The following is a 25,435-nucleotide window of genomic DNA, read 5'->3' on the forward strand; positions in this document are numbered from 1 at the left end:
ATAAATCAATATTTGAGACTAGACAGAGAAAAAATTCAAAGAAAATAACAAATACTGAGAATCTTTAAGCCAAGCAACTCCCCGAGTTCACACAGTATCAGAATCATTCAGTTTCCACCAGTGAGGGTGAATAAATGCGGCGGTCAAGTTAGACACACGTAGGGACCCACCTCAGTAATGGGCCAGTACTGGCCCCTAAACTGAAAGCTATTCTAGAACTGCCCAAAACAAACAAACAAACAAGTAAAACTCATGAAAACAAATCAAGCTGATCCACAAATAAGTTAACTGCCTCTCAGAACAAAACTTAATATTCAAGAAAGGAAAAAAGTTTCAAGGACTCAATATAGTAACTTCATAAAAATTACTAGACATGAGAAAAAATAAGTTGAAACCTATAATCAAGATCCAGAATTGGCAGGAATAAAGAGAATTTTAATAAAAGGACTTTAAAATATTTATTAGAAAAGAATTTAAAGGCTTAAAGGAAAAGATGAGTGTAATAAAAATAATAGAAAAATCTGAACAGAGAAGTAGAAATTAGTTTTAAAAACACCAATGGTAATTCTAGAGCTGAATAAAAATATCAGATAGAAAAACTAACTGGATGGGCATAATAGTGTATTAGATAAAGGAAAGAAATGAGACAAGACAGTAGAAACCTTTAAAAATAAAGGAAAAGAAAAAGATTGAAAGAAAACTGTACAATTTCAGTGATCAGTAAGTTAATATTAAACTTACATATGTTGGTCAAACATATGTAAGATTAGAGTTTGAGAAAAAAGAAATACTTGGAAATTAAAAAATTTGAAGATAGATAACTAAACATTTTACAAATATGCTGAAAACAATACACAGATCCAAGAAGCTCAATAAACCCCAAGAATACACAAGGCTATTTGCATTTAGCCAGAAGCTCAAGTAGACAGACACCTTCTGCAGATTTTTGGAGCATTTCTATTTAGTTTCTTCCTTTGTAGTAATATGCCCTGAAAATTCTAGCTATCTCAGACTCCACAAAGTCTAATAATAAGCTCTGTCACTTCAACTCAGTGAAACCATGTTCTATTTGGGTTCCCCCTCCCTGTATTATAGTTCCAAACAAATTGGGACAGTCCTTGGGGGTCACCACATTTGTCTTTCTTCTTTCAGGGATCATGTTTCCACACTACCTGTCATCCAATGTCTGAAAAAGTAGTTTCCTATTAGTCTAGTTTTCTACTTGTTTTTGTCAGGACAATCCTGAACATTATTATTCCCCTTTGTCTTCATTCTTGAAGGATATTTATACTGGATATTGAATTTTAAGTTGACAGCTTTTCTTGTGCCACTTTAAAATCATTTCAGTATCTTCTAGTTTAAATTGTTTCTGATGAGAACAGTGGTCATTCTTACCATTGAAAATATGCCTTCCCACTTCCCACCCCACTCCCCCAACCTCCCTTGACCCCCAGCTGCTTTAAAGATTTTTTTTTTCCTTTTTATTTTTAGTTTTCAGCAATTTTATTCTAAAACTAGTTTAGCCCTTATACAGTGGCATGGTCCTTCTTGGATCTCTGTCAAATGCATGTAATATTCAGTGAGGTCTCTTCACTCTAGCTGCCAAGAATTTGCATAGCTCCCAGACCTTTGCAAGCTCAGGTAGATAGTTGTTCAGCTCACATTCTCTAGGTATTCTTTCCCCAGCATTTATTTTTTTACTTGCCTCATGGAGTCTTGTCTTATACGTATGCAGCTTAATCTCCAGGCAGAGAATTAGGAGCTATCTGAAACTTTTTCGCTTCACAGTTTTCTTTCTTGTATTCTGCCCCTTAAATTACAGGTACTTCAGTAGCCTCAAACTTTGGGGTCTGTTTTCTCAACTCAGTGAACTCTATGCTCTTTTCGGATTTCCCTGCAGCCTAAGCAGAAAGTCAGAGCATTCATGAGTCTTTGTTTTCCTTGTCTCAGAAATCACAGTCCTGTGCTGCTTATTGTCCAAAATCTGAAAATATTGCCTGTTTGATGGTCATTATAGCAGAAGTCTCTGTCATAACTGGTAATGGAAGTGTAAAATTTTATTTCTTCTTGAAAAACTAAAATTTGGGGGATATCATACTTTTTAAAGTATGGCTTCATTAAAAAACAATGTAATGCTAGCTCATATTTTAATTTTCAAACCACACAGAGAAATTCAAAGAGGAAAATTTGGAAAAAAGAAAAATAACTCAATATTCCAAAACCCAGAGTTTTTCATGGTTATTGTCATCATTTCAGACATCTCTTATTAACAAAGATACACAGAAGAATTTTTTTAAAAGTGGATTTATGCAATTCATTACTATTTTTAATTAAAAACATTTTAAAAGGTAAAAATGTGAAATGAAAGTGACACTGGAAAAATTGCTCAACCACAGATAAATATTTCTTTACTTCAAGAGATATTACTTCGTAAAATATTTTTCCCTAAGCTTATGAAATAAGATTATGAAAAAAGCTTAAGAAGTTAGAATCATTATGTCATAGGTTACATGCTTCAATAGGTCTCTTATATAAAAATGAATCGAGTATTGGCAAATATTTGCTGTTGGTGGCATAATGAGGTGAGACTTTCTAAATGACTATCTTAGCTCAGGCTGCTGTAAGAAATTACCATATATTTATGGTATTATATACAACAGGTGGTTTATAGAGAAATAGAGTTTATTTCTCACAGTTTTGGAGGCTAGAAGTTCAGAATCAGGATGCCAGCACGGCTGGGTTCTGGTGGGGGCCTCTGCAGGGTTGCAGACTGCAGATTTCGTGTGTTCTCACTAATGGGCACTAATCCCATTTATGAGGGCTCCACTCTTGCCCCACTTCTAAATACCTTCACATTGGAATCAGATTTCAATATGAATTTTAGGAGGACACAAACATTCAATCCACTACAATGGCTATTTGGCAATATTCAGAATCCTTAAGAATGGTCATCCCCTCTGTCCAAAATTCTATCTTTTAGAACTTATTTAGAAAGAAATACACAAATATATATGTGCATGTAACACTTACTGATAACAGTGCTATTTATAATGTTAAAAAATTGGAAGCCTCTTAAATGATTAAATGATGCTATAGCCATATAACCAAATACTATAAAACCATTATAAATTATGTTCTTAAAATTTTTGTTTAGTGTCATGATGATAAAAATAATTGACAGGTAGTAAAAATCAAGAGCTTCAGGATATTTAAAGGATACGGTATAAGAAAATGTTTACAATATAGTAGATGAAAATAACAGGATGACACTTTTGAGTTTCATAAAAAGGAAACATTTATCTAAAAGATAGGATATAATATAAAATATGCTAACTTCCAGTAGTTAGATTTCTCAGTCTTCTCATAGAGCAGGAGTCGGGGACCTATGGCTCGCGAGCCAGATGTGGCTCTTTTGATGGCTGCATCTGGCTCACAGACAAATCTTTAATAAAAAAATAATGTTAAAATATAAAACATTGGCCTTGGCCGGTTGGCTCAGCGGTAAAGCGTCGGCCTGGCGTGTGGGGGACCCGGGTTTGATTCCTGGCCAGGGCACATAGGAGAAGCGCCCATTTTCTTCTCCACCCCCCCCCCTCCTTCTTTTCTGTCTCTCTCTTCCCCTCCTGCAGCCAAGGCTCCATTGGAGCAAAGATGGCCCGGGCGCTGGGGATGGCTCCTTGGCCTCTGCCCCAGGCGCTAGAGTGTCTCTGGTCGCGGCAGAGTGACGCCCCGGAGGGGCAGAGCAGTGCCCCCTGGTGGGTGTGCCGGGTGGATCCCGGTCGGGCGCATGCGGGAGTCTGTCTGTCTCTCCCCGTTTCCAGCTTCAGAAAAGATAAATAAATAAATAAATAAATAAATAAATAAAATATAAAACATTCTCATGTATTACAATCCATTCATTTCCTACGGCTCATGTTCATGGTTGCAGGTGGCTGGAGCCAATCACAGCTGTCCTCCAGGACAACACCAAATTTTTATTGGATAATGCATAATGTACACAGGTTGTTGTATGGCTCTCACAGAATTACATTTTAAAGTATGTGGCATTCTTGGCTCTTTCAGCCAAAAAGGTTCCTGACCCCTGTCATAGAGGGTGGGTCAAAAGTAGTTTACAGTTTGTATAGAAAATAATACAATAATTAATAATACAATTATAAACTCGTGTTTCGCAGACTCATACCGTAAGTTTTTCTCCTCTTAACCATGCCTCATTGCCATTTTTGCAGGTACTTTAAACTTGAGCTTTTCATCAGTATAAATTTAGTGAAGGACACATTTATTCTTACACTATATGTATGATACAGGGAGTCCTTGGGTTACCACATTCTCAACATACAACATTTTGAGTTTATGATGCTCACTCCCATAAAAACTTTAAGACAGGGGTCTCAAACTCGCGGCCCGCCGAACAATTTTGTGCGGCCCACAGACTAATCCACGAAGTTCAAAATATTTTGGATAAAATTAAGTAAGCCTAGGGGCCTACTTGTATTTTTCATTTCTCTAGCATCCTAGCTAGATATTAGCTTAGTTAACAGCAGTTGTGATGCGAACTACAGTTTCTGGTCGTTTTGTGACACTGAGTAAACTGCATGTACGATTGTGCTTGTTGTACTGATTTTTTTTATTTTCAACTGCAGTGAGAAAAGTGTTGCGTAACAGTTGCTTTTTGTAGACCTAGTGCGGCCCGCCGAAACTGATCTTGCTCTGCGGCCCACATGCTGAGTTGAGTTTGAGACCCCTGCTTTAAGAAATTGAAATGTGAGTGTTTCAGCTTAGACTGTTAGCATCGTGCTTAAGGACTGTGTAGGCAAACTAGTTGGGTTGTGCGCAGAGAAAAAATATTCAGTAATGCATACAGTACAGCAGTGGTCCCCAACCCTTGGGCTGTGGACCGGTACCAGTCTGTGGGCCATTTGGTACCGGTCCGCAGAGAAAGAATAAATAACTTACTTTATTTCCGTTTTATTTATTTATAAGTCTGAACGATGTTTTATTTTTTAAAAATGACCAGATTCCCTCTGTTACATCTGTCTAAGACTCATTCTTGACGCTTGTCTCGGTCACGTGATACATTTATCCATCCCACCCTAAGGGCCGGTCGGTGAAAATATTTTCTGACATTAAACCGGTCCGTGGCCCAAAAAAGGTTGAGGACCACTGCAGTACAGTATATTAATGTACTTTTCCTTTTTTGGTGGCTTAGTTGTGTTTTTATGTTCTAATTATGATTTTATAACTGTGTTAGGATAGCTAAGTGACTTTGGCTAGGGTGTGTTTTGACTTACACCAAAATCTGGGTTACATCACTGTCATAGGAACCCAAACTGTGTCGTAACCCAAGGACCCCCTGTATATATCCTAAACTTTTCCAAACTAAGGTAGTGTCCCATAGTTCATAGTTTAAAAGTATGGATTTCCATCAAATATTTCTTTGTACACTTTAAGATATTAAAGATAATCTTTTTTTTTCAGAGCAGTTTTTTAAAGACATTTTTTTAATTAATTAATTTTTTTTTAAAAGACATTTTTGTCTTGCTTTCTCAGCCACTGTTACTCAGGTGTGGATGTCTTTATGTTGAAAGAATGAAAGTCATAGTCTTTAGTTTTCTTAATAAGATATTTTATTTGCTGTCTCTGTCCCAGGCATCTTAAGCATATTGACCTGGTACTCCTCAGGAACCCATTCACGTGACTCAGCCTCACATTTTTTGCTATATATAGAACATGTTAGCAATCCAGTGGAGAAAGTTAATATTCAAAAGAATAGACAAAGGATTGTTGTGGTTAATGACTGAAGAAATAGACATGTCCTCCAGGGAGGTGCCATTCATACCAGACCTCAAAGAATGACCTTAACTTGAATAGTTTATTGTGTCTGTTCCTCAGCAATTGTAGATCTAGAAACTCAGTTTTATCTGGGGAACTGGTTTCATTCTAAGTAAATTTACTGAACACTCATTTGGAGAACAAAGCTAATTTTTTAATTTACATTAAGAAATAATGTCAAGCCATGATGACTTGATAGTCCATATCTTTATTATTGAGCTACAGCTACATCTACCAAAGGTATATGAACAGTGAGATCTATTGATCAGAGTGTTTTCCTGAAGGCTTAAGACAGTGGTACATTCTTTGATTACCTTATTTTCAGGCTTTGTGTATGTGCTCTGTAGATGTGGGCAATTTTTTTTTGAGAGAGACAGACAGGAAGAGAGATGAGAAGCATCAATTCATAGTTATGTCACTTTAGTTATTCGTTGATTGCTTCTCATATGTGATGTGACTGGGGGTTGGGGATGGGGCTCAAGCCAAGCCAGCAACCTTGGGGTTATGTTAATGATACTGCGCTCGAGCTGGTGACCCCAAGCTCAAGCCAGATGAGCCTGTGCTCAAGCTGGCAACCTTAGGGTTTTGAACCTGGGACGTCAGGATCCCAGGTCGACACTCTATCCGCTGCACCACCACCAGTCAGGCAAGTGGGCAAATTTCCTAACCTCCTGAGCCTAAATTTTCTTACCATTATAATTGTGATAATACCTAGCCATCTTACAGGATTGTTGTGAGGACTAAATAATATACATATAAAGTGAGTAGGACAATGCCTAGCATATAGTTGCCATTCAGTAACTGTTAAGATGATCTGTTTTCTTCTACTTCTGGATTTTAGGTCTGGAAGTTAAGAAGGGCATTCTTGACCTTTTCTTGTTACCTGCAGACATTGCTGGGAACTGCACTGCACTTGGTGTTCTGAGGTACTAACACTACTTGATTTACAAGAATATTGTTCTGAGTTGTAAAAATTAACTTGATCTAGTGAATGAATAACTGTAATAATTCTTTGCATTGGTTTGTTTTACTGTGAGATCTAGCCATTTTAATAATATTTTAAGGTAAGAATAGTTCTTTTAAAGAATTCAGTAGTGGTTGCTTTTCCTATTTGGCATTTCTAAAACATTTTGGTATTTCTTGTAGAACAAACAAGTGAAGTCCAGATTAACAAACTTAATAAGCTGTTTTACTCATAGCTGACAATTTAGTAAGGTTTGTGTTATTTGGTTAATATGGTATTTCTAAATTTTTATATTCATAGATTGTGATGTTGTAAAGGACCTGATCCAATTCCCTCTCACATAAGCTTACTAAGATTCAGAGAACCAAACTGGAACCAAGTCAGACAGCTGATGCATTCATTATAGGCGTCCCTGGGACTTTGAGGTGCCAGTGCAGCTGGGCCCAGGACAGTGAGGCCCTTGATATAAGAGTTTGTGCTCTGGAAGAGGCACGAGAGCAGTCAACTCCTTCTTTTGGGTGTCCAGCATCTTTTCTATCACAGGGTTATGAGAAGGCAGTATTGAATTCAAGCAGCAAGCTTGCCATAGTCCTCAGTTGGAGGCAGCCTGAGTCCCTTCAGGAAAGAACCCCTGCCTGCCCCTTCTTGCTTGCTTAGCCTATCCAAATCAGCAGTGAATGAACAAATGTCCTTTTTGTGTCAGGTACTATGTCTACTAACTATGCACTGTGGAGCAGTTGAGATTTAACCCGAGTTTTTAATGGCAGAGCAGAGACAGACCTCGACTCCATTCTTCTTTTCACTGTGTTCCACTGCCTCGACATCAGATGAAATTATTTTCTGAGTTATCATTTGACTTACAGGGAAATCTTGTTAAAAAATATTTTGATGTCTATTTAGGTGTTATTCTCTAATTGTTCTCATAATACTTTCTTATTTAGAGTTCTGGTGTCTTATCTCATGGGTCTGTATAGTCTCTTCAACTAAGTCCTTGAGGACCTATAGCATTTTGATCTGTTTTATATGACACTGTGTCTTGGAATATTTAAGCACTCAGCAATTTTTTAACAGTAGGTAAATATTTGTTGTCAATGTTTTTCTAAAATTTTTAAATTGTTGATTGTAGAGAGAGAGAGAGAGAGAAACATCAATTTGTTGTTCCACTTACTTATGAGTTCATTGGTTGACTCTTGTATGTGTCCTGACTGGGGATTGAACTCACAACCTTGACATATCAGGACAGTGCTCTCTAACCAGCTGAACTACTGGGTGCCAGGATTTGTTGTCAATTTTTTAATTGTCCCAAACTTTACATATTAACGTACTTTCATCTCTAGAAAGAGCTGAATTTGCTACTTAAGGCTCATAGCCTCAGAAGATTAAAGATTGAAAAGTTATAAAAGTGCTGTTGTCATTTGGAAGGAATTCAGTGCTCTCACAGATGACTTACATTTAATGCTTTAAAAGCAAGGACAGGCCCTGGCCGGTTGGCTCAGCGGTAGAGCGTCGGCCTGGCGTGCGGGGGACCCGGGTTCGATTCCCGGCCAGGGCACACAGGAGAGGCGCCCATCTGCTTCTCCACCCCTCCCCTTCTCCTTCCTCTCTGTCTCTCTCTTCCCCTCCCGCAGCCAAGGCTCCATTGGAGCAAAGATGGCCCGGGTGCTGGGGATGGCTCCTTGGCCTCTGCCCAGGTGCTGGAGTGGCTCTGGTCGCGGCAGAGCGTCGCCCCTGGTGGGCCTGCCGGGTGGATCCCGGTCGGGCGCATGCGGGAGTCTGTCTGACTGTCTCTCCCCGTTTCCAGCTTCAGAAAAATACAAAAAAAAAAAAAAAAAAGCAAGGACACTGTTGGGGGTAATGAGGTTGATTACTTATTTAAATGAATGGCTTTTGTCATCTGGTTGTATTTTGTTTCTTAAAACTCACACTCTAAGATCTACTGACATTTATGGCAACCATCCAAAAGTATATAAAGTTATAGAGAATAGCTGCCTTAAATTATATTCCTTTGTGTGTGTTTGGTGGACTGGTTTATTTCTTGGCATAAAAAAGAGAAATATTTCATGCCTTCTTAGGATGGTTTACAGAGTGGTATGATTATAGCCAGTCTTGGTACTTAGTCCTGGTCAGCAATCTCCCCATACCCCCACAGCTTTATTGAGATATAACTGACAAATGAAAATTGTGTATATTTAAGATATACAACATGATGATTTGATATACATGTATGTTGTGAAATGATTACCATAATCAAGCTAATTTACATAGCCATCACCTCACATAGTTACCCCTCCTTTTTTGGTGAGAACATTCAAGATCTGCTCTTAGCTAATTTCAAGTATACAGTAACAGTAACTACAGTTAATGCCATATATTAGATCCCCAGAAATTATTCATCTTATAAGTGAAAGTTGGCGTCCTTTGACCAATATCTCCCCATCCCCCTTTTCATAACCCCTGGCAACTAGCATTCTACTTTCTGCTTCTGTGAATTTGACTACAGATTCTGCATATAAGTGGGATTACACAGTACCTTTCATGTCTTGCTATTTCACTTAGCCTAATGTCCTCCAGGTTTATCCATGTTGTTGCAGATGGCAGAGTTTCTTTTTTTGTGGTTGCATAATATTCTATGTCTATAGTATATAATTTTCTTTTTTGTTTTTATAATTTTTTTAATTTTTCAATGTCAGTTGACATACAACATTACTTTTGTTTTAGGTATATAACAGCAATTAGACATTTATATAACTTATGAAGTGATTACCCTATAGATCACATTTTCTTTATTCATTCAGTAGAGTGTTTTTTGTGTCAAGGATGAAAATATGGATAAACCATTGTAAATCTGTAGTGGCTATTATAAAAAACAGCACATACCATAGTGATAATGGACAGTAATGTCATTTCTATTCCAAGGACCAAATGAATATCTAGTAAAAATGTGGAATCCTCATCTAGATTTCCTTTTCATTTGGTTCATATTGTATTTGTTTTGTCTCACATTTTTTTAATTTTTTTATGTGGTGATGTTAAATATTTGTGTTTAGTTGATATTAGGTATTAATAGCCCCTGTGGTTGGTTGAAAGATAAAGTTGTTTCTGAGCTAGAATTTATACCTGTGACAGACCTTCATAGGTAATTTTATTTAAAATCTATGTCTGCCAGCTGTCTCTTTATGCTCCCATTTCAGTGATGTACACATACTCAAAGCATTTACTTTTGAGCCTTCATTTGTAAAGAATTAGAAAGTTCTAAGGTGATTTATCCTATATATTTTTAAAGCTTACAGTTCTATAAATTTTAACTCAAATATTGATCCATGTAACCACCACCACAATCAGGATTCAGAACAGTTTCATAACCCCTAAAAGTCCCTCATGCTGTCAGTTTGTGTCACACACGTAATCCCTGACTATCCCATCTTAACCCCTGACACCACTGGTATCGTATAAATGGAATCGTACAATATATAACCTTTTGAAACTGGCTTCTTTCACTCAGCATAATGCTTTTGAAGCCTATTCAAGCTGTTGCATGTGTCAATAATTCATTCATTTTATTGCTCAATAGTATTCCATTGATAAATTGCACTTATAATTTGTCTAGTCACCTGTTGAAAGACACTTGTATTCTATCCAGTTTGGGACAGTTAGAACTTTACAAGTTTTTCTAGGAACACAAGCTTTCATTTCTCCAGGATAAATACTAAGGAGTGGAATTTCTGGGTCATATGATAAATGTATATTTAAATTTATAAGAAACTGCCAAACTTTTTTCAGAATGGCTGTCCCAGTTGCATCCCTATTAGCAATGAATGAGATTTGTAGTTGCTCTGTATCTTCTCCAGCACATGGTATTACCACTTTTGAAAATTTTTTTTAGCTGTTCTACTATCATTATGTCTTTACTTTGGATTTCCCTGATGGCTAAAAATATTGAACATCTTTTCATGTAGTCAGCTGCCTCCCATCTATTCTCTTTGCTGAACTCTTTGTTCAAGTCTCTTGCCTATTTTTTGATTGGAGTTTACGTTTTCTTACTGTTGAGTTATATTTTTAATTGATTTTTATTTAGAGAAGAGAGAGAAAGAGGGAGGAGAAGCTGAAAGCATCAACTTGTAGTAGTTGCTTCCCGCATGTGCCTTGACCAGGCAAGCCCCAGGTTTTGAACCAGCAACCTCAGTGTTCCGCGTCAACACTTTATCCACCACGCTACCACAGGTCAGGCTTTTTATTTTTTATTGATTTTTTTTTTTTTTTTTTTTAGAGAGAGGAGAGATAGAGAGGAAAGAAAGTCTTACTGTTGAGTTTTGAGAGTTCTTTACATAGTCTGGATACAAATTCTCTGTCAGGCCTTTTGTAAATATTTTCTCACCCCAAGGTGTGGTCTCAGGACCACCATCATCAGATTTACATGAGAACTTGTTAGAAATGCAAAATCTATGGGCCCACCTCAGACTTACTAATTCAGAATTCTGGAAGTAGGGCCCAGTAATTTTTTTTGATAAGCTTCTGTTATCTTGATGTATGCTAAGTTTGAACATCACTTCTTTATGCTGTAGTACTTCACAAGCACTAGATATAATTTAGTTTCTTAGCAAAACTTTAATATAGTTAGCTGAAGTAACATTGTTTTAGACATCTGGGAGTAGGCTGAATAAGAACAAAATTTTTTTAATGAAGTTGCTAACATAGCTTTAAAATCACACTTTTTAATAATCAGTTATATTGAATATATAATTATATGTCATATAAACATATATTGAATAGTAATTAAAATATAAATGCTATGCATTAAAAAAAATTTTAGTTGAGAGGAAGGGAGATAATGAGATAGACTCCTGCATGTGCCCAGACCAGGATCTACCCCCAGTGTTCTCGAGCACCATTATTTTTAATGCCTGAGGCTGATGGGCTTCAACTGAGCTATCCTCAGTGCCTTGGACCATGCTTGAACCAATCGAACCACTGGCTAGGGGAAGGGAAGAGGGAAAAATGGGGGAGAGGGTAGGGAGGAGAAACAGATAGTCGTTTCTCCTGTGTGCCCTGACTGGGAATTGAACCTAGGATATTCCTATACTGGGCCTACATTCTATCCACTGAGCCAGGGCCAAATTAAAATTTTTTAAATATTTATATGTATATAGGTTTGGGAAAAAGTAGGTTTACAGTTGTAATACAAATAATACAGTAATTAATAAGTAATATAAGAGTAAACTGAGTTTTGCATACACAACTGTAAACCTACTTTTGCTGCCCCCTGTATAGGTAGGTATGTAAAGAAATCAACTTAGATGTGGTTTTTGGCTAATAAATTACTTAGCCTCTGGTAATTACTATGTTATACTATATATTTTAAATTTCAAGATATTAATGCTGTTTGCCCTAAATTTCAGAGTAACTTTTGATGTTGGCTTAGATTAAGATTGGCTAGGGTAAAAGAGCCCATATTTGGAGAACAGGTCCTAATTTCTATAGTTTTTTTTTTCACAAAAGATTGAATATATAATTAAATTTAATTTGCATACCCTTGTAAGACATTTTATATAAGTTTACTAATCAGGAAAAAAATCTATTAGATCACATTTCCAGAATCTATTTTTTTAATTAGTCTGTAATTCACATGTATCTTGAAGTATGTATAGATTAGTAGATTAAATTAACAGGTATATGTAGGTTAGTTATGGAGCATTGTCTGTTGTAATAAACTTTGTTGTTAAAAACACTGTTTAAATTCCATCTCTCTTACTTATAGGATGCTTGGGTGTTGGGGTAGATCAGATATTAATTATCTATTGTAGAAATGGGTTTTATAGTTATCATTATTTATATTAGATTTTAATTCTGTTATGGTATCTGCATTAGCAAGATACATACTAACTACTGAGTACTATTTAGGGAATGTCAGTAGTAAGGTGAAAAGAACCCTGCTCTCAGGGACCTTACTGTCTATTGAAATAAATAGGAAAACAGTTATTATGCCAAAATATCATTGTTGTAATAAAGATATGTGCTGACCACTGTGAACATGGTATTGTTGGAGCCAAGTAGGACCAGAGAGACCAACTATTAGTATTTGAAATAATCTGTGGTGGTATGCATATCGTTAGTTCTGCTGTAATGGTCCATGTGCATTTCTAAAAATTACTAACCTTAGGGAACATTGGGATTGGACACAGCACTCAAAAATTTATTCAGGAACACATTTTTTTTTTAAGTTAGAAACCTAATAAAAATGGTAGCACAGTTTACCTATTAAAATGGTTAAGAAAAACACAAATGTTATAATAAATATGGTGGTTTTGCCTTGAAAAAGACTTGAGGTTTGCTTGTGGAAGTGGGTGTCAGAAAGATTGTCTCTTGGGAGTTACTGTGGAGTGGTGGAAGCAGTGTCTGAAACCTGAGGGCTGGGCGTGGCTCCTGAAACTGGAGGTGAACTGAGGTAGCCGGCATGCTGAGGTGTGCGTGCGCTGTTTATTCCTATGCTCGGGGCTCAGTGCAACTGGGGACAGTTTTCTTTGTTCATCTAGCATTTAATGGCACATTAATAAATAGGATTATGTTGTGCTCTTGTGGTTCCCTAATATGACAGGCACACTGAAACAAATTCAGGTTTTCAAAATGAGTTACAACAAAACTGACTGAGGGCTTTTTCTCCCTTTTAAGAGCAAAGTTTACCAGCACACCACTGGGGGAGCTCTTCGGTCAGCTGGGAGGAGTCTTGTAGAACTTGACAGAGAAGATGGCAATCTTGAACTGAGACTTGATGAATGAGTATAGATTTTTTTCACATACAGTGTAAATAAATAGAGGGCATTCCAGTTAACAGGAGCAGCAGCATTGTGAAAAAGCATGCAGATGTAAGCCTGGTGCGTTAGGCAACTCTATGTAATTCAGTGTTTTAAAAGAAGGTTAGAACTTGGAAGGAAGGAAGAAAGAAGGAAAAGAAGGAAACTGAAAAATAGTTTGGCCAGGGCCAGATTCTCAAGGGCCATATATGCCCCTTGAAAGAATTGACATTTTAATCACTTAGGGTATAGAGAGTGCTGGAAATTTTTGAACAGAGAATTATCTAACACCTGATTTATATGGCATTCCCCAGTGACAGTATGCAGGATAGATTGAAGGAGACCAGACCTGGAGTCTGGGAATCTAGTGAGGTTAGGAGGAACTGGTGTGGATCTTTCGTATGATCATTGACACCCTTGAGAATATTACAAAGCTGTAGGTGTTTACGTGTCCTTTCTGTGTTTCTAGAAGTCACTATTACTATTTCTTGATTTTAAGGACTAGGGGCCATGAGCTAGTCTTCTACAGTATATAGTGATGAGCCAGGTGATCTTTCATAGTAACTAGTTTTACTGTTAGCATCATTTTACAATGTTTAAAAATGGTGTGGTGAATCATAATTGGAGTTTTATTATTGTAATGTACATTCATTAAGAAATAATTCATGAGTCAGAGGTCTCTTTGCTTACTGGATCCGTATGTTTATCCAAATTATTTTATAATATAGAAGAACTAATATGTAGGATAAATATCAGGTAAGATTTAGGGCGGTGTTTCCCAACGTGGGGCCCACGCCCCACAGGGGGGCAATTCGATAGTTAAGGGGGGCAATTTGAAAATGGACTTGACACGACTTTAACTCTTTCGCCCCGGGCCATTTAAATACAATTCTAGATATCGGTGCCAATTTAACAAAAAATGCAATTCTTAAATAATTGCGGTAAATAATTATTAAGTATAATTTCGTTTGACGAAACCAAAATATCAACTGGGTGATTGGCGTCGTCAAGTAAACTTTGTCCTGGGTTCACCGCGGAGCGTGCCCTCTGCCGCGGGGAACCCCGGACGTTTTAAAAACTCGCTAAACAACGCAGTTATTCTCACCTAATTCGCCCATCGCAACTTCTGTAGTGTTTCACATCATTCAGTTGGTGTTAATTTGAAACAAGTGTCAGTCAAAACTGTTGTAAAAGCTCGTTGATTTAATAAATATACATATATATATTGTATAGATATAATTGGTAAGTATTTGATTTTATTTTTATCAATATTAAACTCTTTATTAAGTACTTCTTGCATCGGGGCTAGAAAGCACTAATATTTTATAAATATTATTGGGGCTATAATAGTGCATGCATGACAATTTTAACTTTAGAAGCATAACTTTCCAGAAAATTTTGTCAAGTGGAAAAAATATAGATACCTTTTGATTTGTAGTGGTAGTGTAGTAAATGTATTATATACATTTAAATAAATATGAATTTTTGGTATGCGTTTACTCTATGTCACATTGAATATATTTTAACACATATTTTAATATTAGTTTTTAATTGATCTTATTTTTATTATAGCCCATAGTAAAATGAGTGGTGCAAGCAAGAAAAAAACTCGTCAATATTCGGAGGAATATTTAAAATTTGGGTTCATACCCGCTGTTCACGATGAGCGGATTCCTTTTTGTCTTTTATGCCAGCAATGCTTGACCAACGAATCAATGAAACGAGGTCGTCTTGAGGTGCATTTGAAGGCGAAACATAGTGCTCATATTAATTCAGATTTGAGTTACTTTAAAACTTTAAAGAAAAATTTTGAAAAAAGAACAACATTAAAGTCTATTTACTGCTCATACTTCAACTAATAATCGTGTTCTTGAGGCTAGTTATCAAATTTCTTTATTCATCGCTAAAACTGGAGAAAATCACACTATAGGAGAGAATTTAATAAAACCGTCAATATCAGCATTTCTTAAAATGGTTCTTGAAAAAGATGACAAAGATGTAAAAGCTATGCCACTCAGTAACAATTCTGTTAGCAGAAGAATAGATGAAATGAGTGAGGATATTGAAAAACAACTTATTGAAAAGCTGAAAACAAGAAAATTCTCCTTGCAAATGGATGAATCAACTTTGAGAGACAGTGAGGCAGTATTGATAACTTACGTAAGATATATTGATAAAGGACATTTTGCTGAAGAAATGTTGTTCTGTAAAAGATTAGAAAGCACCACTACCTCCAAAGATATATATAATAAGCTGAAAAACTACTTAGATGTCAATGATATACCAATGAAAAATATAACATCTTGTGCTGCAGATGGTGCTCCCAATATGATGGGCAAGAAAAATAGCTGCTTAAAATTGATGAAAGATGCGAATCCAGAAATGATTCTTGTGCATTGTGTTATTCATAGGGAAAACTTGGTAGCTAAAAACATCTCTCCTGTTCTGAATGAAGTATTACATACAGTAATAAAGTATGTTAATGCTATTAAAGCTAGTGCCAAATGTGAGCATCTTTTCAAGCTATTTTATGAAGAACAAAATGAAGACCATGTGAGACTTTTACTTCATACTGGAGTAAGATGGCTATCTAAAGGAAACTGTTTAAAACGATTTATGGAACTATTTGATACTCTTAGTGATTTTTTAAGCGACAAACCTGAAATGAAGTATCTGTTAACAATAGATGGTAAATCATTTGTGAGTTATTTAGCCGATATCTTTGAAAAACTAAATATATTAAATAAGCAACTTCAAGGAACAAATAAAACTCTTGTCCATGCAAAAGCAAAGATATTTGGTTTCATTACCAATATTGAGTTATGTCAGAAACATATTAACAACAAAAACTTTAAACAGTTTCATTAGCTCCAAAAATGTGAAGTAACTGATACCGCTTTACTTGTTGTTATTGTCAATCATTTGAATATTCTGTCGGCTGATTTAAAAGAAAGATTTTCTGATTTAAAACAAATGGATTTCCCAACATGGATGATGCAGCCAATGTTAGTGGATTTGTCTGATATATCAAATATGCAGTATCAAGAAGAACTCGCAGAATTGCAAAATGATAAGTCAGTTAAAGCTTTATTTAATATCAAAGGAGTGATGGCATGGCTTTGTGAGGAAACAGAAATCAAATACCCAAATTCAACCAAATGTGCAAGAAAACTATTGCTACCGTTTCCATCTTCATTTTTAGCTGAATGTGGATTTAGTGCTATAAATGATTTACTGGTAAAAAAAAAAGAAATCGGCTGGATATAACACAACGTGGAGACTTGAGACTAAAGCTAACCAAATTGGAACCTAATATAAAATCTCTGTGCAGCAAGCATCAAGCGCAAGGATCACACTAAATTAAAATAATAAATTAATATAGAAAAATCTGTATTAAAATTATTTGGAATTTAAATTTCTGTTTTTCATTATGTTTTGAAATTTTACTTACTGTGTTTTGTTAACAATTTCATAGTGATTTCTTCCTAGCACCTATCATTTATGTTTATTAAGTGAACAAATCAATTTTTTAATGTTAAAAATTATGTATGTTACATAGAGGGGGACATAAAAATTTTAGAAAGGTTAAGGTGGGGCATGGCACAAAAAAGGTTGGGAAACACTGATTTAGGGATTCAAAATTATAACAACAGTCTTTCAAACAGAAGTTATATTATTTGAATAACAAGTTTAAATTAAGATAGCCATCTAATCCACCCTTTAAAAAAATTAAATCTTTCCTTAGCATTCTTTAGCAAGTGTTTTGATGCCTGTTACCAGAGGTAGGGCACTAATAAAACACATAATCTGGTTGAAGATAGCAAAAACACTTTCTAAAACTAACTGAAAATGAGTATCAGGATAAAACATTAGAAATCAAGTTTTATAGTTTTCTAGTTAATAAAGCCCAGTATCCCACACAGTATTTAAGGTATGATCAACATGTAATAAATATTTGTTAAAAGGATAAAATGCAGTACTTAAGTTTAGGAAGAGCTAGAAACAAAAATAATGGAAACATTGTGAAACTTTTTAAGATTCCTCTCTCAAAAGTTCTAATCTTTTCTTTGTGCCAGACATTATTTCTTCTAGTCCTCAGCATTTACAGAAATACTATTGTACCTTTTTCTTATAGAAATAAGATTTATTTTTCATACCTTCATTCAAACTATGATTGTTTTGTGACTGAGGCACTTGACTCTTAAAATATGCGAAGGATCATCTGTGAATTTATAGTCATTTAGTGTGACCAAGCCCAGGAGTGAGAGCATCTTTTTTATCATGGCATGGAAGAAGACGCTTTAGAGTCTGTTTTGTCCAACTTTCAGGTTGCTTTCTCACTCCACCTGTCTTATACTTCAGCCACCTGAACCACCCTCATCCTTTGGAAGGCTAGACTCTTTCCTGAGTCTGTGACTTTGCATTATCTCTGCCTGAAATACCTTTCTCCACTTGGCAAGTAAATTCATTTTCAAAACTCAGCTCAAAATCACCTTTTCTGTGAAGCCTTTCCTGACCCCCTGCATTCATTACGCTTATGTACAGAGACAAGTGAATGAACCACCGAAATAACAATGACCTAAAAACAAGAGAGAACTTATTTTTCTCCTATAAAAATTTGGAATTTGCAGTGTATGGCTGAAATGACAACTCTTCTCCACAAAATTGCTAGGGAAGCAATTTCAAGCTCACCACTTCAGAATCTCTCATCTCTTTCAGACTTTTGACCTTACTTATAGTCCAAAATTCAGGTATCTTTGTAAGTAGCATGAGTACAAAGGAACAAAAAAGGAATTAAGGTCATATGCAAGCTATTTCTTAAAGTTTTCCTAAAGCTCCCAATCAACATTTCTGCTTCCATCTTACTGCCCTGAAGGAAGGCTAAGGAATATGTCTTTATTCTTGGTGACTGGGCTAGCTAATTATGTTATTATGGAAGAAAGGGAGAACAGGAAGAGGGCAGGACAACTATAGCAGTCTGACTCACTTCTCTAGCAAGAGGGAGTTGCTTTGCCCTGACCGGTTGGCTCAGTGGTAGAGCGTCGGCCTGGTGTGCAAGGGGTCCCGGGTTCGATTCCCAGCCAGGGCACACAGGAGAGGCGCCCATCTGCTTCTCCACCCCTCCCCCTCTCCTTCCTCTCTGTCTCTCTCTTCCCCTCCCACAGCCGAGGCTCCATTGGAGCAAAGATGGCCTGGGCGCTGGGGATGGCTCCTTGGCCTCTGCCCCAGGCGACAGAGTGATAGAGCGACGCCCCGGAAGGGCAGAGCATCGCCTCCTGGTGGGCAGAGCATCGCCCCGTGGTGGGCATGCCGGGTGGATCCCGGTCGGGCGCATGCGGGAGTCTGTCTGACTGTCTCTTCCCGTTTCCAGCTTCGGAAAAATACAAAAAAAAAAAAAAAAAAAGAGGGAGTTGCTTTGTGCTTGGTGTTTCTGACACCATTCTAATTACTTAGCATTTAGGTGGTACTCAAATTTGTTCGCCTTTTCTACCAGACTCTGAACTTCTCAGAAATTGAGTATGTTTGCTTTCTTTTTTAATATCCAGCACCTTAAATAAAATTTAGCAAAACCTAGTCTGTGTTCATAAAGTATTGAGTGAATGGATAAAGATATTCAAGAAGATAGCAGCAAAATTAGACATAAGCAGGCAATGATATTTAAATACCCTTGTAAATTGCTTATGTAGACATTGATTTCTTAGACTTAACTTTTCTTTTTCCATTTTCTCTGTTACGTGGAGAGAAGTGGACACTGCCAGTAATAGCATAACTTCTCCTTTTCAGTAATGCCTCAAAATTGATTGACCACAGAGGTAGAACACAGGTATTTAAAAGGTTGTGTATTCTTCCCCGTGTTATACTGTTTTTTACATTGTGGTACAATATACAGGAAAGTTAACCATTTTGACTGGTTTTAAGTGTATCTTTCTGTGGCATTAAGTGCATTCATGTTGTTGTGCACCAGTTACCACCATCCATCACCAGAACGTTTTTCTCTTCTCTGGGTACTGAACTCTGTACCCAGTAAATGCTAACTCCCCGTTCCCTGCTGTCCCAGCCCGGCAGTTATCACTCTACTTTCTGTCTCTTAATTTGACTACTCTAGGAACCTCACTGGGTACATATCCCAATTAGCAATCAAATTCTTTTACTAAAATTCTCTGACCAAGCTTTCAAATAAGTATTTACCTAGACTACATGCACATGCCCAGTGGTTTAAACGGAATCTCATAGACTTCCCCATTGCAGCTAATTGTTTAGTCCACTTGGTAGAATGATGAGTCATACTTCACTAGCCATCTTACAGACCAGCTGTTGATTTACTTAGTTACTTGAGCCAAGACCCAAGCACCAGAATAGAATAGAACACCTTGGCTCTGACACCTTTTTGACTTTTCCTAAAAAATCTGCATGTGAATTTCTGTTCCTCCCCTAGGTGCTCTGTTAGAGAGATGATATTGGCATGCCTGAAACGATCTGAGAAGGAAAGTACAAATTGTAGTGTTAGCAGTAGACCCTTTTAGAGAAATTAGAACCTGATGTAGACATTAAAAAGGAATTGAATGGTGAAGGACAAAGTAGTTTCAGAGTAAAGAGAATGAAGTTTGGATAAATGACGCCTAATTATGGATGGCAGTCAGTACAGGTTAGGTTCAGGATGTGTGCCACTATTGAATGTACCTGAAGGGAAATGAGTCTGGTGCTGTTATGAGTCTAGGAAGAAACGAGAGACTAAAGCAGGCATGGCCAACATACGGCCCATGGGCCGGACCCAGCAGTGTAGAGTTTTTGTGGCCCGCAATTAAATTTTTAATATTCTTCACTACTTTAAAATTTCAGCTACTCAGAAGCGGAAGCGTCTTTGATTATTTAAAATCGGGATATTTAAGATGATAGTGATACGCGGAAAAGAATTCCGCGTGTGACTAATCTAGGGTTAACTTCCAATAATTGGTCGAATGGATTAGCAATACTTCTTTATTTTTTAAAAATATTCCATTATAAAGATTTACAACTTTAGTACTTGTCTGTACTCGATATGAATTGTTTGACATTTAGCGGCGATGTGAAACCCATAAATTCTTTTAGGCGGAGTTTGCCAGTGCACACCTAAAGGTCAAACAATTCGTTATTTTTGTGGTTAAGTGGCATTGTAGCATAGACAATAGCTGTAGTTGATAACTGAAAACGTGTCCAGGCTGTTTGTAAAACAAAATAATTGTTTTATTTGTGATATAATTCCTTCAAGCTCATTCTATTAATTAAATATTGTTTTGATTGATTGCGATACAGTTTGGATATTTATACGGCATGTAATTTTATTTTTATTAAAACAATATTGTATATTAAAATTTTTTTCACTCACACTTATTCATAAACAAATTACATAATAAAATTTTGTTTACTTAAAGGAATCGTTTTTGTATTTAACATTTTTTAATTTTAATATTTTGTCTGGCACTTGAAAAAAGTTTTCTTTCTAATCTGGCCCAGAGCAAAAACTGTTGGCCTCGCCCGGACTAAGGTATTGTAGAAATGTAGGAATGTAGCAATAGAAATCTGGACAAGTTCACTGGCAGTGAAAGTACAGAGAAAAGGTCAGTTTGAGAGCCATTCTAGAAAAAGAAACTGTTGAACTAGGTAACATTAATTAAAGTAATGGTATTAATTAGGAAAAGAGTAAAATAAAAGTTTTCCAAAAAATTTCATAGAAACGTGGTACTGATATCCCACTTTGGGGAGAAATCTTCAGGAAATTGTAGATATAGTGAATTAAGGTGTGATGTGGGGTAGCCTAATTGAGATATATTTTTTTAGGCTATAAGTGGACTGAAAAGTGGGTGGAATGTGTGGACTACAAGAGTGCTTCCCATCCATGTCCAGCTGGACTCGAAGAGGTAATAATTGGTTCTAAAATATACCTGATTATAACTGTAAAAGCAATGTTCTCATAAACTGTAAAAGCTATGTTCTCATAACTTCTAGATATATATGTAAAAATTCTTAAAAAAAAAAAAATTCCCATTAGCTTAACTTCAGTGGAAGGGACTAGGTTAGTTAAAGAGATGAAATTCATAAATTACATCTAGGAAACTAAAGTTTGTCCACACTACGTATTAAATAGGAAAGTGGAACCAAGTTGCCTTACATGGCTAGCAGGATGCAGAACTGGGCAGAAACATATTCTTTCATAAAGGACATCTTTGACTAGAAATTGTGGCAGAAAAGTGTCACCTGAAGGAGAATTATGTTCTTAAATAATGTAAGTTATGTTACTGAATTAACTACTTAACATGTAGCTTAACTTCATAACATTTAAAGGAAATCTACCACTGTGTAATTGAATGTTTTATGGGTGTTTTAGCGGAACATTTAGTTGGATCTGCTGTGCCAAATGTTTATGGCTTTCTCTCTTGGAATGGCTCTTTGTGTGTATAGCAACCATATGGAGTCAAGAAGGGAAAAAAAAAACTTGGCAAAGGAGTGTTTCTCTTATAATTAGATTACAAATTGTTTTAAGATATATGTTACAGTAATGATAATGGTAATATAATGAAAGAAATAATAGTCTAGTACTGTATAGAGATGAACTATTATCTGGGTTTCACAGATACCGGATGAGGTTGTTAAATAGCACTTTGCTAGTACCTATTGATACAACAGATACTGCTTTCTGCTTTCTTTTTCTCATATTTTTTTGTTTTTTTTATTTCCACTTTTTATGATGAAATTTAACATATTAGAAAAGTAAGTATAATATAAAGGCACAGTTTAATGGGTAACTATAAGGCATATTCACCACCGAGATTAAGAAATAGAACATTACCAGAATAGAATACTACAAGCATGCTGTGTGCCCTTCCTAGACGAACCCCACCTGTTCTGCCCTATCTATTCCCCAGAAGTAACCATATTTTTACTTTGGTGATAATCATTTTTTCTTCTTTCTAAAGTTTACCACTTATGTGTGCATCCCTAAAAATGTACTTTACCTTTTTCTCTTTTATACACATATATACAGGCATATATATATATATCCATATATACATATATCAATATATGTCAATATATAATATAGTCTTATGTGTCTGACTTTATTTTTGTGCTATTCATTCATGTGGTGTGTGTATAACATTTTCATTTTTCTAATCCATTGTACAATACTATCCCATATGAATACATTACAATATATGTGTATTCTGCCATGTTTCATAATATTGAAAGACTCAGCCATGACCATTCTTGTGTATTTTTATTGATGTGCATGGCACCGGTATCTCAAGGTCTATACTTAGGAATGGAATTGCTGGATCATATTAAATTTATATCTTCTAATTCACTGGATAATACTAAACTGTTTTTCTAAGAATGTAGTTATACCAGGCCCTGGCCGGTTGGCTCAGCGGTAGAGCGTTGGCCTGGCGTGCGGAGAACCCGGGTTTGATTCCCGGCCAGGGCACATAGGAGGGGCGCCCATTTGCTTCTCCACCCCCCCCCCCTTCCTCTCTGTCTCTCTCTTCCCCTCCCGCAGCCAAGGCTCCATTGGAGCAAAGATGGCCCGGGCGCTGGGGATGGCTCCTTGGCCTCTGCCCCAGGCGCTAGAGTGGCTTTGGTCGCGGCAGAGCTACACGCCGGAGGGGCAGAGCATCGCCCCCTGGTGGGCAGAGCGTCGCCCCGTGGTGGGCGTGCTGGGTGGATCCTGGTCGGGCGCATGTAGGAGTCTGTCTGACTGTCTCTCCCCGTTTCCAGCTTCAAAAAAAAAAAGAATGTAGTTATACCAATTTATTCTCACCCAACATTATGAGCATTCCTGCTGCTTCACATCCTCACCATCACTTGGTATTGACGAGCATAAACATTTTGAGCAAAAAAATGGTGACTTGGTTTTTTTAAGGCAGATGAGCCCCTTTTATATTTGGATTTCTTCTTGTAAAGTGCCTATTAAAGTCTTTTACCTATTTTTCTACTTGGTTATCTGGAGTATTCTTACTGATTTTTAGAAGTTCATATTTTCTGGATTTTAGTCTTTTAGTCTCTGTGTTGAGAATTTTTTTTTCTACCTTGTGTTTTTGATGAATAGAGTGGTTTCTAATTTTAATGTAATATAATTTATCATTCTCTTCCCTTACAGAGCATGCTTTTTTAAATATTCCGGTAAATTTGCAGATCTTTTCTTGTTTGTCCTGAGTGCTTAATAGCATTGATGGTATTGCAAATGGTATATATCTTTCATATTTCATTTTCTCTTTGTTGCTGACATATAGGATATGAATAGATATTTTATATACTGATTTATATCTGTCAATCTTTCCATATGCTTATTAATTCTAATCAGTTTTTGTTGATAGTTTTGGATTTTTGAAATGCACAATTATTTTATCCAAAAATAACTGTTTCTTTCAAATCTATTGAGCTAAAATTAATCAATGCCTTTTATTTCTTAACTGGCCTTACTCTGCTGACTAGGGCCTCTGATCACAATGTAGAAGTGATGATAATAAGCATCTTGTCTTACTCCAATCTCAGCATTTCATCAAGGACAGGGCTAGTTGTAGTTTTTTGGAAATGCTCTCTATCATGTTAGGTAATATTTGTTTATTTTTCACTTATTTTGGTAAAAAATTTCTTCACAAATGGATATTGAATTTTATGAAATGCTTTTTCTGTATGTAATGAGATATCACATTTTTTTATCTGTAACTATCAGTGTGATAAATTATACTAATTGATTTTCTAATGTTAGCGCAACCTTGTATTTCTAAGATATATCTAATGACCATTTTTATTTACTGTTGGGCTCAGCTTGCTAATATTTTGTTTAAAAACATATCTTTATTCATGACTGAGATTGGCCTGTATCTTTTTTCTCATGTTGTCCTTGCTAGGCTTTGGTATTAGGTATATTAGCCTACAAAAATAAGTTGAGGAATGTTTGTCTCTTCTGATCGCTGAAAGAACTTGTATAAGATTGAAATTTTTTGTTTTTTCTTAAATAAAGATAGAATTAACCAATGAAGCCATCTAGGACCAGGATTTTCTTTTTAGAAAAAAATTTGATTACTAATACTTTTATCTCCTATGGGACTCTTATTTTCACTCATGTCTTCTGTGTGCTTACATTTGACTGTGCCTACTATTTGTTGTCCTTAAAATTACTTGTGTATATTCTTTGAGGGCTAGGATGAAGATATCTTCCTATAGTGAAGATTTATCTTTCCTTTTAAGATATATGAAGGTATCACTAACCCAGTGTAAAGCCAGTAGCCACGGCCTCCATCACAGCCGCCTGGCCCATGCAGGTTCGCATTGGATTCGGACAGTCGGTAAAGAAACAACGGAGCCAAAAGCTGGTGGGCCATCATCTTTAATTCTAGCTTGCATCCGGCGGGCAAGTAAAAACACACTCTGGACTCCAAAACCCACTCACTCAGTGCTCTCAAAGCTACTGACTTATCCGAGTTTCCTAGAATCAAAGGTTTCTAGCTCACCAGACTTATTCACCTCTGTTCCCCATCTCCTTCCTTCTCTCTGCACAAACTGGCCTCTCACTCAACACTCCGCCATCTTGGCTGCTTCTCCTGGCCTCCTCCACGTGGCCTCTCTCTGCTCCGCTCTCTAATGCTAATCTCAGGAACGGAGAGCACAAGCTCCCGTTCTGCCCCCATTTCATAGTGTAGAAATCAAAACCTTTAATCCAATATAGAAAATAGGGAAGTCTCTAATACAAAGTCACTTATCTGGGGCATGATGAGATTGTACCACCCCTCATCAAAAAGGGTGGGAAAGGCTTAGTCCTAAAACCAAGCCCCAGGCTCCAAGGATCCTGCCTGCCCACACCCGCCCCCAACACACA

General features: G+C 36.6%; 1 protein-coding gene across 7 annotated transcripts in view; it reads left to right on the plus strand.

The window, feature by feature from the left end:
* Positions 1-25,435, plus strand: part of SOCS5 (suppressor of cytokine signaling 5) — a 76,931-nt gene that overhangs the window by 13,367 nt on the left and 38,129 nt on the right. For 2 of the 7 annotated variants that reach the window (XM_066267056.1, XM_066267052.1), the window contains exons 2-3: positions 6,671-6,755; positions 21,400-21,479. The exons of 2 other annotated variants lie outside the window; for them this stretch is intronic. The gene's annotated coding sequence lies outside the window, so the exon portion shown is untranslated. The remainder of the gene's footprint in view (positions 1-6,670; positions 6,756-21,399; positions 21,480-25,435) is intronic. 3 more of the 7 variants (XM_066267058.1, XM_066267053.1, XM_066267057.1) reach the window with 2 other exon arrangements.

Source organism: Saccopteryx bilineata, chromosome 3 (assembly GCF_036850765.1).
Source record: "Saccopteryx bilineata isolate mSacBil1 chromosome 3, mSacBil1_pri_phased_curated, whole genome shotgun sequence".
NCBI classification, from domain to species: domain Eukaryota; kingdom Metazoa; phylum Chordata; class Mammalia; order Chiroptera; family Emballonuridae; genus Saccopteryx; species Saccopteryx bilineata.